Source organism: Rhinoderma darwinii, unplaced genomic scaffold (genome assembly GCF_050947455.1).
Source record: "Rhinoderma darwinii isolate aRhiDar2 unplaced genomic scaffold, aRhiDar2.hap1 Scaffold_3891, whole genome shotgun sequence".
NCBI classification, from domain to species: Eukaryota; Metazoa; Chordata; class Amphibia; order Anura; family Rhinodermatidae; genus Rhinoderma; species Rhinoderma darwinii.
The window spans coordinates 65798-78299 of NW_027463519.1; the positions used below are offsets into that span (position 1 = coordinate 65798).

A 12502-nucleotide genomic window follows, 5' to 3' on the forward strand; every position below is an offset into this window, starting at 1 on the left:
GTACATGCGACTTTTTGATCTCTTTTTATTCCATTTTTTGGGAGGTGAAGTGACCAAACAATTGTGATTGTGGTACGATTTATTAATATTTTTTTTTACGGCGTTCACCGTGCGGGATAAATAACAAAATAATTTTGTAGTTCAGGCCGTTACGGACGCGGCGATACCAATTATGTATAGTTTATTTGTTTGTTTATATATTTTTATTAATAATAAAGACTGATAAGTGAAAAAGTGGGACTTTTACTTTTAAAACTTTTATTTTCTTATTTTTACACATCTTTTTTTAACTTTTTTTTTACTTTATTACTTTGTCCCACTAGGGGACTTGAGGGCAGAAGGCCCTGATCGCTATTCTAATACACTGCACTACATGCGTAGTGCAGTGTATTAGAACTGTCAGCTACTCACTGACAGCAAGCATAGTGGGTCCTGACGTTGTCAGGACCCACTAGGCTTCCGTCTATGGCATAGCCGGACACCATTGTTTGGTGTCCGGTTGCCATAGTCACAATCGCCGGCCGCTATCGTGTAGCAGGCCGGCGATGGTGGATTAACCCCATAGAAGCCGCGATCGCTATTGAACGCGGCTTCTGAGGGGTTAATCGGCGGGGGAGCTCCGCGATCGGTCCCGGCACATTGAGCAGTGATAGTCTGCTGTCGGAAACAGCAGCTATCACAGCTCATGAACGCGCCCCGCGCGAACGGCGCCGTGTTTACTCCATGACCTACTATTAGGTCACTGAGCGCGAACGCTACAGTTAGCATGACCTAATAGTAGGTCATGGAGCGTTAAGGGGTTAAATGCTTTAATCCATAGTCCTTTTTAATCGATTGTGAAACAAAATCTAAACGACATAATAAAAATTCAACCGCACCACGGATTCCCAGACAGTCTCCCACACTGGTACTAGCGAGGCCTTAAGCTGTGTAACTTCTGCGTTCTGACGAGAGCAGGCACATTCAGCTTAAAATGGCCATCGACGTTAAATGCTTTAATCCATAGTCCTATTTAATCTATTGTGAAACAAAATCTAAACGACATAATAAAAAGTCAACCACACCACGGATTCCCAGACAGTCTCCCACACTGGTACTAGCGAGGCCTTAAGCTGTGTAACTTCTGCGATCTGACGAGAGCAGGCACATTCAGCTTATAATAGCCATTAACATTAAATGCTTTAATCCATAGTCCTTTTTAATCGATTGTGAAACAAAATCTAAACGACATAATAAAAAGTCTACAGCACCACGGATTCCCAGACAGTCTCCCACACTGGTACTAGCGAGGCCTTAAGCTGTGTAACTTCTGCGATCTGACGAGAGCAGGCACATTCAGCTTAGAATGGAAATTGACATTAAATGCTTTAATCCATAGTCATTTTTAATCGATTGTGAAACAAAATCTAAACGACATAATAAAAAGTCAACCGCACCACGGATTCCAAGACAGTCTCCCACACTGGTACTAGCGAGGCATTAAGCTGTGTAACTTCTGCGATCTGACGAGAGCAGGTACATTCAGCTTATAATGGCCATTAACACTAAATGCTTTAATCCATAGTCCTTTTTAATCGATTGTGAAACAAAATCTAAACGACATAATAAAAAGTCAACCGCACCACGGATTCCCAGACAGTCTCCCACACTGGTACTAGCGAGGCCTTAAGCTGTGTAACATCTGCGATCTGACGAGAGCAGGCACATTCAGCTTAGAATGGCCATTGACATTAAATGCTTTAATCCATAGTCCTTTTTAATCGATTGTGAAACAAAATCTAAACGACATAATAAAAAGTCAACCGCACCACGGATTCCCAGACAGTCTCCCACACTGGTACTAGCGAGGTTTTAAGCTGTGTAACTTCTGCGATCTGACGAGAGCAGGCAAATTCAGCTTACAATGGCCATTGACATTAAATGCTTTAATCCATAGTCCTTTTTAATCGATTGTGAAACAAAATCTAAACGACATAATAAAAAGTCAACCGCACCACGGATTCCCAGACAGTCTCCCACACTGGTACTAGCGAGGCCTTAAGCTGTGTAACTTCTGCGATCTGACGAGAGCAGGCACATTCAGCTTATAATAGCCATTAACATTAAATGCTTTAATCCATAGTCCTTTTTAATCGATTGTGAAACAAAATCTAAACGACATAATAAAAAGTCTACAGCACCACGGATTCCCAGACAGTCTCCCACACTGGTACTAGCGAGGACTTAAGCTGTGTAACTTCTGCGATCTGACGAGAGCAGGCACATTCAGCTTAGAATGGAAATTGACATTAAATGCTTTAATCCATAGTCATTTTTAATCGATTGTGAAACAAAATCTAAACGACATAATAAAAAGTCAACCGCACCACGGATTCCCAGACAGTCTCCCACACTGGTACTAGCGAGGCATTAAGCTGTGTAACTTCTGCGATCTGACGAGAGCAGGCACATTCAGCTTATAATGGCCATTAACATTAAATGCTTTAATCCATAGTCCTTTTTAATCGATTGTGAAACAAAATCTAAACGACATAATAAAAAGTCAACCGCACCACGGATTCCCAGACAGTCTCCCACACTGGTACTAGCGAGGCCTTAAGCTGTGTAACATCTGCGATCTGACGAGAGCAGGCACATTCAGCTTAGAATGGCCATTGACATTAAATGCTTTAATCCATAGTCCTTTTTAATCGATTGTGAAACAAAATCCAAACGACATAATAAAAAGTCAACCGCACCACGGATTCCCAGACAGTCTCCCACACTGGTACTAGCGAGGTTTTAAGCTGTGTAACTTCTGCGATCTGACGAGAGCAGGGACATTCAGCTTAGAATGGCCATTGACATTAAATGCTTTAATCCATAGTCCTTTTTAATCGATTGTGAAACAAAATCTAAACGACATAATAAAAAGTCAACCGCACCACGGATTCCCAGACAGTCTCCCACACTGGTACTAGCGAGGCCTTAAGCTGTGTAACTTCTGCGATCTGACGAGAGCAGGCACATTCTGCTTAGAATGGCCATTGACATTAAATGCTTTAATCCATAGTCCTTTTTAATCGATTGTGAAACAAAATCTAAACGACATAATAAAAAGTCAACTGCACCACGGATTCCCAGACAGTCTCCCACACTGGTACAAGCGAGGCCTTATGCTGTGTAACTTCTGCGTTCTGACGAGAGCAGGCACATTGAGCTTAGAATGGCCATTGACATTAAATGCTTTAATCCATAGTCCTTTTTAATCGATTGTGAAACAAAATCTAAACGACATAATAAAAAGGCAACCGCACCACGGATTCCCAGACAGTCTCCCACACTGGTACTAGCGAGGCCTTAAGCTGCGTAACTTCTGCGATCTGACGAGAGCAGGCACATTCAGCTTAGAATGGCCATTGACATTAAAAGTCTTAATCCATAGTCCTATTTAATCTATTGTGAAACAAAATCTAAACAACATAATAAAAAGTCAACCGCACCACGGATTCCCAGACAGTCTCCCACACTGGTACTAGCGAGGCCTTAAGCTGTTTAACTTCTGCGATCTGACGAGAGCAGGGACATTCAGCTTAGAATGGCCATTGACATTAAATGCTTTAATCCATAGTCCTTTTTAATCGATTGTGAAACAAAATCTAAACGACATAATAAAAAGTCAACCGCACCACGGATTCCCAGACAGTCTCCCACACTGGTACTAGCGAAGCCTTAAGCTGCGTAACTTCTGCGATCTGACGAGAGCAGGCACATTCAGCTTAGAATGGCCATTGACATTAAAAGTCTTAATCCATAGTCCTATTTAATCTATTGTGAAACAAAATCTAAACAACATAATAAAAAGTCAACCGCACCACGGATTCCCAGACAGTCTCCCACACTGGTACTAGCGAGGCCTTAAGCTGTGTAACTTCTGCGATCTGACGAGAGCAGGGACATTCAGCTTAGAATGGCCATTGACATTAAATGCTTTAATCCATAGTCTATTTTAATCGATTGTGAAACAAAATCTAAACGACATAATAAAAAGTCAACCGCACCACGGATTCCCAGACAGTCTCCCACACTGGTACTAGCGAGGCCTTAAGCTGCGTAACTTCTGCGATCTGACGAGAGCAGGCACATTCAGCTTAGAATGGCCATTGACATTAAAAGTCTTAATCCATAGTCCTATTTAATCTATTGTGAAACAAAATCTAAACAACATAATAAAAAGTCAACCGCACCACGAATTCCCAGACAGTCTCCCACACTGGTACTAGCGAGGCCTTAAGCTGTGTAACTTCTGCGATCTGACGAGAGCAGGGACATTCAGCTTAGAATGGCCATTGACATTTAATGCTTTAATCCATAGTCCTTTTTAATCGATTGTGAAACAAAATCTAAACGACATAATAAAAAGTCAACCGCACCACGGATTCCCAGACAGTCTCCCACACTGGTACTAGCGAGGCCTTAAGCTGCGTAACTTCTGCGATCTGACGAGAGCAGGCACATTCAGCTTAGAATGGCCATTGACATTAAAAGTCTTAATCCATAGTCCTATTTAATCTATTGTGAAACAAAATCTAAACAACATAATAAAAAGTCAACCGCACCACGGATTCCCAGACAGTCTCCCACACTGGTACTAGCGAGGCCTTAAGCTGTGTAACTTCTGCGATCTGACGAGAGCAGGGACATTCAGCTTAGAATGGCCATTGACGTTAAATGCTTTAATCCATAGTCCTTTTTAATCGATTGTGAAACAAAATCTAAAAGACATAATAAAAAGTCAACCGCACCACGGATTCCCAGACAGTCTCCCACACTGGTACTAGCGAGGCCTTAAGCTGTGTAACTTCTGCGATCTGACGAGAGCAGGCACATTCAGCTTAGAATGGCCATTGAAATTAAAAGCCTTAATCCATAGTCCTATTTAATCTATTGTGAAACAAAATCTAAACAACATAATAAAAAGTCAACCGCACCACGGATTCCCAGACAGTCTCCCACACTGGTACTAGCGAGGCCTTAAGCTGTGTAACTTCTGCGATCTGACGAGAGCAGGGACATTCAGCTTAGAATGGCGATTGACATTAAATGCTTTAATCCATAGTCCTTTTTAATCGATTGTGAAACCAAATCTAAACGACATAATAAAAATGCAACCGCACCACGGATTCCCAGACAGTCTCCCACACTGGTACTAGCGAGGCCTTAAGCTGTGTAACTTCTGCCATCTGACGAGAGCAGACACATTCAGCTTAGAATGGCTATTGACATTAAATGCTTTAATCCATAGTCCTTTTTAATCGATTGTGAAACAAAATCTAAACGACATAATAAAAAGTCTACCGCACCACGGATTCCCAGACAGTCTCCCACACTGGTACTAGCGAGGCCTTATGCTGTGTAACTTCTGCGTTCTGACGAGAGCAGGCGCATTCAGCTTAGAATGGCCATTGCCATTAAATGCTTTAATCCATAGTCCTTTTTAATCGATTGTGAAACAAAATCTAAACGACATAATAAAAAGGCAACCACACCACGGATTCCCAGACAGTCTCCCACACTGGTACTAGCGAGGCCTTAAGCTGTGTAACTTCTGCCATCTGACGAGAGCAGGCACATTCAGCTTAGAATGGCTATTGACATTAAATGCTTTAATCCATAGTCCTTTTTAATCGATTGTGAAACAAAATCTAAACGACATAATAAAAAGTCTACCGCACCACGGATTCCCAGACAGTCTCCCACACTGGTACTAGCGAGGCCTTATGCTGTGTAACTTCTGCGTTCTGACGAGAGCAGGCGCATTCAGCTTAGAATGGCCATTGACATTAAATGCTTTAATCCATAGACCTTTTTAATCGATTGTGAAACAAAATCTAAACGACATAATAAAAAGTCAACCACACCACGGATTCCCAGACAGTCTCCCACACTGGTACTAGCGAGGGCTTAAGCTGTGTAACTTCTGCCATCTGACGAGAGCAGGCACATTCAGCTTAGAATGGCTATTGACATTAAATGCTTTAATCCATAGTCCTTTTTAATCGATTGTGAAACAAAATCTAAACGACATAATAAAAAGTCTACTGCACCACGGATTCCCAGACAGTCTCCCACACTGGTACTAGCGAGGCCTTAAGCTGCGTAACTTCTGCGATCTGACGAGAGCAGGCACATTCAGCTTAGAATGGCCATTGACATTAAATGCTTTAATCCATAGTCCTTTTTAATCGATTGTGAAACAAAATCTAAACGACATAATAAAAATTCAACCACACCACGGATTCCCAGACAGTCTCCCACACTGGTACTAGTGAGGCCTTAAGCTGTGTAACTTCTGCGAACTGACGAGAGCAGGCACATTCAGCTTAGAATGGCCATTGACATTAAATGCTTTAATCCATAGTCCTTTTTAATCGATTGTGAAACAAAATCTAAACGACATAATAAAAAGTCAACCGCACCACGGATTCCCAGACAGTCTCCCACACTGGTACTAGCGAGGCCTTAAGCTGCGTAACTTCTGCGATCTGACGAGAGAAGGAACATTCAGCTTAGAATGGCCATTGACATTAAAAGTCTTAATCCATAGTCCTATTTAATCTATTGTGAAACAAAATCTAAACAACATAATAAAAAGTCAACCGCACCACGGATTCCCAGACAGTCTCCCACACTGGTACTAGCGAGGCCTTAAGCTGTGTAACTTCTGCGATCTGACGAGAGCAGGGACATTCAGCTTAGAATGGCCATTGACATTAAATGCTTTAATCCATAGTCCTTTTTAATCGATTGTGAAACAAAATCTAAACGACATAATAAAAAGTCAACCGCACCACGGATTCCCAGACAGTCTCCCACACTGGTACTAGCGAGGCCTTAAGCTGAGTAACTTCTGCGATCTGACAAGATCAGGCACATTCAGCTTAGAAAGGCCATTGAAATTAAAAGCCTTAATCCATAGTCCTATTTAATCTATTGTGAAACAAAATCTAAACAACATAATAAAAAGTCAACCGCACCACGGATTCCCAGACAGTCTCCCACACTGGTACTAGCGAGGCCTTAAGCTGTGTAACTTCTGCGATCTGACGAGAGCAGGGACATTCAGCTTAGAATGGCCATTGACATTAAATGCTTTAATCCATAGTCCTTTTTAATCGATTGTGAAACAAAATCTAAACGACATAATAATAATGCAGCCGCACCACGGATTCCCAGACAGTCTCCCACACTGGTACTAGCGAGGCCTTAAGCTGTGTAACTTCTGCGATCTGACGAGAGCAGGCACATTCAGCTTAGAATGGCCATTGACGTTAAATCCTTTAATCCATAGTCCTATTTAATCTATTGTGAAAAAAAATCTAAACGACATAATAAAAAGGCAACCACACCACGGATTCCCAGACAGTCTCCCACACTGGTACTAGCGAGGCCTTAAGCTGTGTAACTTCTGCGATCTGACGAGAGCAGGCACATTCAGCTTAGAATGGCCATTGACATTAAATGCTTTAATCCATAGTCCTTTTTAACCGATTGTGAAACAAAATCTAAACGACATAATAAAAAGACAACCGCACCACGGATTCCCAGACAGTCTCCTACACTGGTACTAGCGAGGCCTTAAGCTGTGTAACTTCTGCGATCTGACGAGAGCAGGCACATTCAGCTTAGAACGGCCATTGACATTAAATGCTTTAATCCATAGTCCTTTTTAATCGATTGTGAAACAAAATCTAAACGCCATAATAAAAAGTCAACCGCACCACGGATTCCCAGACAGTGTCCCACACTGGTACTAGCGAGGCGTTAAGCTGTGTAACTTCTGCAATCTGACGAGAGCAGGCACATTCAGCTTAGAATGGCCATTGACATTAAATGCTTTAATCCATAGTCCTTTTTAATCGATTGTGAAACAAAATCTAAACGACATAATAAAAAGTCAACCGCACCACGGATTCCCAGACAGTCTCCCACACTGGTACTAGCGAGGCCTTAAGCTGTGTAACTTTTGCGATCTGACGAGAGCAGGCACATTCAGCTTAGAATGGCCATTGACATTAAAAGCCTTAATCCATAGTCCTATTTAATCTATTGTGAAACAAAATCTAAACAACATAATAAAAAGTCAACCGCACCACGGATTCCCAGACAGTCTCCCACACTGGTACTAGCGAGGCCTTAAGCTGTGTAACTTCTGCGATCTGACGAGAGCAGGGACATTCAGCTTAGAATAGCCATTGACATTAAATGCTTTAATCCATATTCCTATAAAATCTATTGTGAAACAAAATCTAAACGACATAATAAAAAGAGAACCACACAACGGATTCCCAGACAGTCTCCCACACTGGTACTAGCGAGGCCTTAAGATGTGTAACTTCTGCGATCTGACGAGAGCAGGCACATTCAGCTTAGAATGGCTATTGACATTAAATGCTTTAATCCATAGTCCTTTTTAATCGATTGTGAAACAAAATCTAAACGACATAATAAAAAATCAACCGCACCACGGATTCCCAGACAGTCTCCCACACTGGTACTAGCGAGGCCTTAAGCTGTGTAACTTCTGCCATCTGACGAGAGCAGGCACATTCAGCTTAGAATGGCCATTAACATTAAATGCTTTAATCCATAGTCCTTTTTAATCGATTATGAAACAAAATCTAAACGACAAAATATAAAGTCTACCGCACCACGGATTCCCAGACAGTCTCCCACACTGGTACTAGCGAGGCCTTAAGCTGTGTAACTTCTGCGATTTGACGAGAGCAGGCACATTCAGCTTAGAACGGCCATTGACATTAAATGCTTTAATCCATAGTCCTTTTTAATCGATTGTGAAACAAAATCTAAACGCCATAATAAAAAGTCAACCGCACCACGGATTCCCAGACAGTGTCCCACACTGGTACTAGCGAGGCGTTAAGCTGTGTAACTTCTGCAATCTGACGAGAGCAGGCACATTCAGCTTAGAATGGCCATTGACATTAAATGCCTTAATCCATAGTCCTTTTTAATCGATTGTGAAACAAAATCTAAACGACATAATAAAAAGTCAACCGCACCACGGATTCCCAGACAGTCTCCCACAGTGGTACTAGCGAGGCGTTAAGCTGTGTAACTTCTGCGATCTAACGAAAGCAGGCACATTCAGCTTAGAATGGCCATTGACATTAAATGCTTTAATCCATAGTCCTTTTTAATCGATTGTGAAACAAAATCTAAACGACATAATAAAAAGTCAACCGCACCACGGATTCCCAGACAGTCTCCCACACTGGTACTAGCGAGGCCTTAAGCTGTGTAACTTTTGCGATCTGACGAGAGCAGGCACATTCAGCTTAGAATGGCCATTGACATTAAAAGCCTTAATCCATAGTCCTATTTAATCTATTGTGAAACAAAATCTAAACAACATAATAAAAAGTCAACCGCACCACGGATTCCCAGACAGTCTCCCACACTGGTACTAGCGAGGCCTTAAGCTGTGTAACTTCTGCGATCTGACGAGAGCAGGGACATTCAGCTTAGAATAGCCATTGACATTAAATGCTTTAATCCATATTCCTATAAAATCTATTGTGAAACAAAATCTAAACGACATAATAAAAAGAGAACCACACAACGGATTCCCAGACAGTCTCCCACACTGGTACTAGCGAGGCCTTAAGATGTGTAACTTCTGCGATCTGACGAGAGCAGGCACATTCAGCTTAGAATGGCTATTGACATTAAATGCTTTAATCCATAGTCCTTTTTAATCGATTGTGAAACAAAATCTAAACGACATAATAAAAAATCAACCGCACCACGGATTCCCAGACAGTCTCCCACACTGGTACTAGCGAGGCCTTAAGCTGTGTAACTTCTGCCATCTGACGAGAGCAGGCACATTCAGCTTAGAATGGCCATTAACATTAAATGCTTTAATCCATAGTCCTTTTTAATCGATTATGAAACAAAATCTAAACGACAAAATATAAAGTCTACCGCACCACGGATTCCCAGACAGTCTCCCACACTGGTACTAGCGAGGCCTTAAGCTGTGTAACTTCTGCGATTTGACGAGAGCAGGCACATTCAGCTTAGAATGGCCATTGACATTAAATGCTTTAATCCATAGTCCTTTTTAATCGATTGTGAAACAAAATCTAAACGCCATAATAAAAAGTCAACCGCACCACGGATTCCCAGACAGTGTCCCACACTGGTACTAGCGAGGCGTTAAGCTGTGTAACTTCTGCAATCTGACGAGAGCAGGCACATTCAGCTTGGAATGGCCATTGACATTAAATGCTTTAATCCATAGTCCTTTTTAATCGATTGTGAAACAAAATCTAAACGACATAATAAAAAGTCAACCGCACCACGGATTCCCAGACAGTCTCCCACACTGGTACTAGCGAGGCGTTAAGCTGTGTAACTTCTGCGATCTAATGAAAGCAGGCACATTCAGCTTAGAATGGCCATTGACATTAAATGCTTTAATCCATAGTCCTTTTTAATCGATTGTGAAACAAAATCTAAACGACATAATAAAAAGTCAACCGCACCACGGATTCCCAGACAGTCTCCCACACTGGTACTAGCGAGGCCTTAAGCTGTGTAACTTCTGCGATCTGACGAGAGCAGGGACATTCAGCTTAGAATAGCCATTGACATTAAATGCTTTAATCCATATTCCTATAAAATCTATTGTGAAACAAAATCTAAACGACATAATAAAAAGAGAACCACACAACTGATTCCCAGACAGTCTCCCACACTGGTACTAGCGAGGCCTTAAGATGTGTAACTTCTGCGATCTGACGAGAGCAGGCAGATTCAGCTTAGAATGGCTATTGACATTAAATGCTTTAATCCATAGTCCTTTTTAATCGATTGTGAAACAAAATCTAAACGACATAATAAAAAGTCAACCGCACCACGGATTCCCAGACAGTCTCCCACACTGGTACTAGCGAGGCCTTAAGCTGTGTAACTTCTGCCATCTGACGAGAGCAGGCACATTCAGCTTAGAATGGCCATTAACATTAAATGCTTTAATCCATAGTCCTTTTTAATCGATTATGAAACAAAATCTAAACGACAAAATATAAAGTCTACCGCACCACGGATTCCCAGACAGTCTCCCACACTGGTACTAGCGAGGCCTTAAGCTGTGTAACTTCTGCGATTTGACGAGAGCAGGCACATTCAGCTTAGAATGGCCATTGACATTAAATGCTTTAATCCATAGTCCTTTTTAATCGATTGTGAAACAAAATCTAAACGACATAATAAAAAGTCAACCGCACCACGGATTCCCAGACAGTCTCCCACACTGGTACTAGCGAGGCCTTAAGCTGTGTAACTTCTGCGATCTGACGAGAGCAGGCACATTCAGCTTAGAATGGCCATTGACATTAAATGCTTTAATCCATAGTCCTTTTTAATCGATTGTGAAACAAAATCTAAACGACATAATAAAAAGTCAACCGCACCACGGATTCCCAGACAGTCTCCCACACTGGTACTAGCGAGGCGTTAATCTGTGTAACTTCTGCGATCTAACGAAAGCAGGCACATTCAGCTTAGAATGGCCATTGACATTAAATGGTTTAATCCATAGTCCTTTTTAATCGATTGTGAAACAAAATCTAAACGACATAATAAAAAGTCAACCGCACCACGGATTCCCAGACAGTCTCCCACACTGGTACTAGCGAGGCCTTAAGCTGTGTAACTTCTGCGATCTGACGAGAGCAGGCACATTCAGCTTAGAATGGCCATTGACATTAAATGCTTTAATCCATAGTCCTTTTTAATCGATTGTGAAACAAAATCTAAACGACATAATAAAAAGGCAACCGCACCACGGATTTCCAGACAGTCTCCCACACTGGTACTAGCGAGGCCTTAAGCTGTGTAACTTCTGCGATCGGACGAGAGCAGGCACATTCAGCTTAGAATGGCCATTGACATTAAATGCTTTAATCCATAGTCCTTTTTAATCGATTGTGAAACAAAATCTAAACGACATAATAAAAAGTCAACCGCACCACGGATTCCCAGACAGTCTCCCACACTGGTACTAGCGAGGCGTTAAGCTGTGTAACTTCTGCGATCTAACGAAAGCAGGCACATTCAGCTTAGAATGGCCATTGACATTAAATGCTTTAATCCATAGTCCTTTTTAATCGATTGTGAAACAAAATCTAAACGACATAATAAAAAGTCAACCGCACCACGGATTCCCAGACAGTCTCCCACACTGGTACTAGCGAGGCCTTAAGCTGTGTAACTTCTGCGATCTGACGAGAGCAGGCACATTCAGCTTAGAATGGCCATTGACATTAAATGCTTTAATCCATAGTCCTTTTTAATCGATTGTGAAACAAAATCTAAACGACATAATAAAAAGTCTACCGCACCACGGATTCCCAGACAGTCTCCCACACTGGTACTAGCGAGGCCTTAAGCTGTGTAACTTCTGCGATCTGACGAGAGCAGGCACATTCAGCTT

The 12502-nt window shown here is 41.9% G+C and overlaps 52 pseudogenes; all 52 read right to left on the bottom strand.

Moving 5' to 3' along the window:
- Positions 1–866: 866 nt before the first annotated feature.
- Positions 867–985, bottom strand: LOC142708209 (5S ribosomal RNA; annotated as a pseudogene).
- Positions 986–1052: 67 nt separating this feature from the next.
- LOC142708298 (5S ribosomal RNA) lies at positions 1053–1171 on the bottom strand (annotated as a pseudogene).
- Positions 1172–1238: 67 nt separating this feature from the next.
- On the bottom strand, positions 1239–1357 carry LOC142708191 (5S ribosomal RNA; annotated as a pseudogene).
- A 67-nt stretch (positions 1358–1424) lies between these two features.
- LOC142708176 (5S ribosomal RNA) lies at positions 1425–1543 on the bottom strand (annotated as a pseudogene).
- A 67-nt stretch (positions 1544–1610) lies between these two features.
- Positions 1611–1729, bottom strand: LOC142708139 (5S ribosomal RNA; annotated as a pseudogene).
- A 67-nt stretch (positions 1730–1796) lies between these two features.
- LOC142708284 (5S ribosomal RNA) lies at positions 1797–1915 on the bottom strand (annotated as a pseudogene).
- A 67-nt stretch (positions 1916–1982) lies between these two features.
- LOC142708247 (5S ribosomal RNA) lies at positions 1983–2101 on the bottom strand (annotated as a pseudogene).
- A 67-nt stretch (positions 2102–2168) lies between these two features.
- LOC142708259 (5S ribosomal RNA) lies at positions 2169–2287 on the bottom strand (annotated as a pseudogene).
- A 67-nt stretch (positions 2288–2354) lies between these two features.
- Positions 2355–2473, bottom strand: LOC142708154 (5S ribosomal RNA; annotated as a pseudogene).
- Positions 2474–2540: 67 nt separating this feature from the next.
- On the bottom strand, positions 2541–2659 carry LOC142708140 (5S ribosomal RNA; annotated as a pseudogene).
- A 67-nt stretch (positions 2660–2726) lies between these two features.
- Positions 2727–2845, bottom strand: LOC142708240 (5S ribosomal RNA; annotated as a pseudogene).
- Positions 2846–2912: 67 nt separating this feature from the next.
- LOC142708156 (5S ribosomal RNA) lies at positions 2913–3031 on the bottom strand (annotated as a pseudogene).
- A 67-nt stretch (positions 3032–3098) lies between these two features.
- Positions 3099–3217, bottom strand: LOC142708263 (5S ribosomal RNA; annotated as a pseudogene).
- A 67-nt stretch (positions 3218–3284) lies between these two features.
- LOC142708317 (5S ribosomal RNA) lies at positions 3285–3403 on the bottom strand (annotated as a pseudogene).
- Positions 3404–3470: 67 nt separating this feature from the next.
- LOC142708104 (5S ribosomal RNA) lies at positions 3471–3589 on the bottom strand (annotated as a pseudogene).
- Positions 3590–3656: 67 nt separating this feature from the next.
- Positions 3657–3775, bottom strand: LOC142708314 (5S ribosomal RNA; annotated as a pseudogene).
- A 67-nt stretch (positions 3776–3842) lies between these two features.
- LOC142708325 (5S ribosomal RNA) lies at positions 3843–3961 on the bottom strand (annotated as a pseudogene).
- A 67-nt stretch (positions 3962–4028) lies between these two features.
- Positions 4029–4147, bottom strand: LOC142708320 (5S ribosomal RNA; annotated as a pseudogene).
- Positions 4148–4214: 67 nt separating this feature from the next.
- LOC142708315 (5S ribosomal RNA) lies at positions 4215–4333 on the bottom strand (annotated as a pseudogene).
- A 67-nt stretch (positions 4334–4400) lies between these two features.
- On the bottom strand, positions 4401–4519 carry LOC142708333 (5S ribosomal RNA; annotated as a pseudogene).
- Positions 4520–4586: 67 nt separating this feature from the next.
- Positions 4587–4705, bottom strand: LOC142708326 (5S ribosomal RNA; annotated as a pseudogene).
- Positions 4706–4772: 67 nt separating this feature from the next.
- On the bottom strand, positions 4773–4891 carry LOC142708119 (5S ribosomal RNA; annotated as a pseudogene).
- A 67-nt stretch (positions 4892–4958) lies between these two features.
- Positions 4959–5077, bottom strand: LOC142708136 (5S ribosomal RNA; annotated as a pseudogene).
- A 253-nt stretch (positions 5078–5330) lies between these two features.
- Positions 5331–5449, bottom strand: LOC142708198 (5S ribosomal RNA; annotated as a pseudogene).
- Positions 5450–5516: 67 nt separating this feature from the next.
- LOC142708289 (5S ribosomal RNA) lies at positions 5517–5635 on the bottom strand (annotated as a pseudogene).
- Positions 5636–5702: 67 nt separating this feature from the next.
- On the bottom strand, positions 5703–5821 carry LOC142708120 (5S ribosomal RNA; annotated as a pseudogene).
- A 253-nt stretch (positions 5822–6074) lies between these two features.
- Positions 6075–6193, bottom strand: LOC142708312 (5S ribosomal RNA; annotated as a pseudogene).
- Positions 6194–6260: 67 nt separating this feature from the next.
- On the bottom strand, positions 6261–6379 carry LOC142708283 (5S ribosomal RNA; annotated as a pseudogene).
- Positions 6380–6446: 67 nt separating this feature from the next.
- LOC142708181 (5S ribosomal RNA) lies at positions 6447–6565 on the bottom strand (annotated as a pseudogene).
- Positions 6566–6632: 67 nt separating this feature from the next.
- LOC142708327 (5S ribosomal RNA) lies at positions 6633–6751 on the bottom strand (annotated as a pseudogene).
- A 253-nt stretch (positions 6752–7004) lies between these two features.
- Positions 7005–7123, bottom strand: LOC142708328 (5S ribosomal RNA; annotated as a pseudogene).
- A 67-nt stretch (positions 7124–7190) lies between these two features.
- LOC142708274 (5S ribosomal RNA) lies at positions 7191–7309 on the bottom strand (annotated as a pseudogene).
- Positions 7310–7376: 67 nt separating this feature from the next.
- LOC142708175 (5S ribosomal RNA) lies at positions 7377–7495 on the bottom strand (annotated as a pseudogene).
- A 67-nt stretch (positions 7496–7562) lies between these two features.
- On the bottom strand, positions 7563–7681 carry LOC142708162 (5S ribosomal RNA; annotated as a pseudogene).
- A 253-nt stretch (positions 7682–7934) lies between these two features.
- Positions 7935–8053, bottom strand: LOC142708137 (5S ribosomal RNA; annotated as a pseudogene).
- A 67-nt stretch (positions 8054–8120) lies between these two features.
- On the bottom strand, positions 8121–8239 carry LOC142708130 (5S ribosomal RNA; annotated as a pseudogene).
- A 253-nt stretch (positions 8240–8492) lies between these two features.
- Positions 8493–8611, bottom strand: LOC142708250 (5S ribosomal RNA; annotated as a pseudogene).
- A 67-nt stretch (positions 8612–8678) lies between these two features.
- LOC142708268 (5S ribosomal RNA) lies at positions 8679–8797 on the bottom strand (annotated as a pseudogene).
- A 253-nt stretch (positions 8798–9050) lies between these two features.
- Positions 9051–9169, bottom strand: LOC142708300 (5S ribosomal RNA; annotated as a pseudogene).
- A 67-nt stretch (positions 9170–9236) lies between these two features.
- LOC142708138 (5S ribosomal RNA) lies at positions 9237–9355 on the bottom strand (annotated as a pseudogene).
- A 67-nt stretch (positions 9356–9422) lies between these two features.
- Positions 9423–9541, bottom strand: LOC142708131 (5S ribosomal RNA; annotated as a pseudogene).
- A 253-nt stretch (positions 9542–9794) lies between these two features.
- LOC142708251 (5S ribosomal RNA) lies at positions 9795–9913 on the bottom strand (annotated as a pseudogene).
- Positions 9914–9980: 67 nt separating this feature from the next.
- LOC142708218 (5S ribosomal RNA) lies at positions 9981–10099 on the bottom strand (annotated as a pseudogene).
- Positions 10100–10352: 253 nt separating this feature from the next.
- LOC142708244 (5S ribosomal RNA) lies at positions 10353–10471 on the bottom strand (annotated as a pseudogene).
- A 67-nt stretch (positions 10472–10538) lies between these two features.
- On the bottom strand, positions 10539–10657 carry LOC142708132 (5S ribosomal RNA; annotated as a pseudogene).
- Positions 10658–10910: 253 nt separating this feature from the next.
- On the bottom strand, positions 10911–11029 carry LOC142708225 (5S ribosomal RNA; annotated as a pseudogene).
- Positions 11030–11096: 67 nt separating this feature from the next.
- Positions 11097–11215, bottom strand: LOC142708219 (5S ribosomal RNA; annotated as a pseudogene).
- A 67-nt stretch (positions 11216–11282) lies between these two features.
- LOC142708306 (5S ribosomal RNA) lies at positions 11283–11401 on the bottom strand (annotated as a pseudogene).
- A 253-nt stretch (positions 11402–11654) lies between these two features.
- On the bottom strand, positions 11655–11773 carry LOC142708307 (5S ribosomal RNA; annotated as a pseudogene).
- A 67-nt stretch (positions 11774–11840) lies between these two features.
- Positions 11841–11959, bottom strand: LOC142708200 (5S ribosomal RNA; annotated as a pseudogene).
- Positions 11960–12026: 67 nt separating this feature from the next.
- LOC142708280 (5S ribosomal RNA) lies at positions 12027–12145 on the bottom strand (annotated as a pseudogene).
- Positions 12146–12212: 67 nt separating this feature from the next.
- On the bottom strand, positions 12213–12331 carry LOC142708309 (5S ribosomal RNA; annotated as a pseudogene).
- Between the last annotated feature and the right edge of the window lie 171 nt (positions 12332–12502).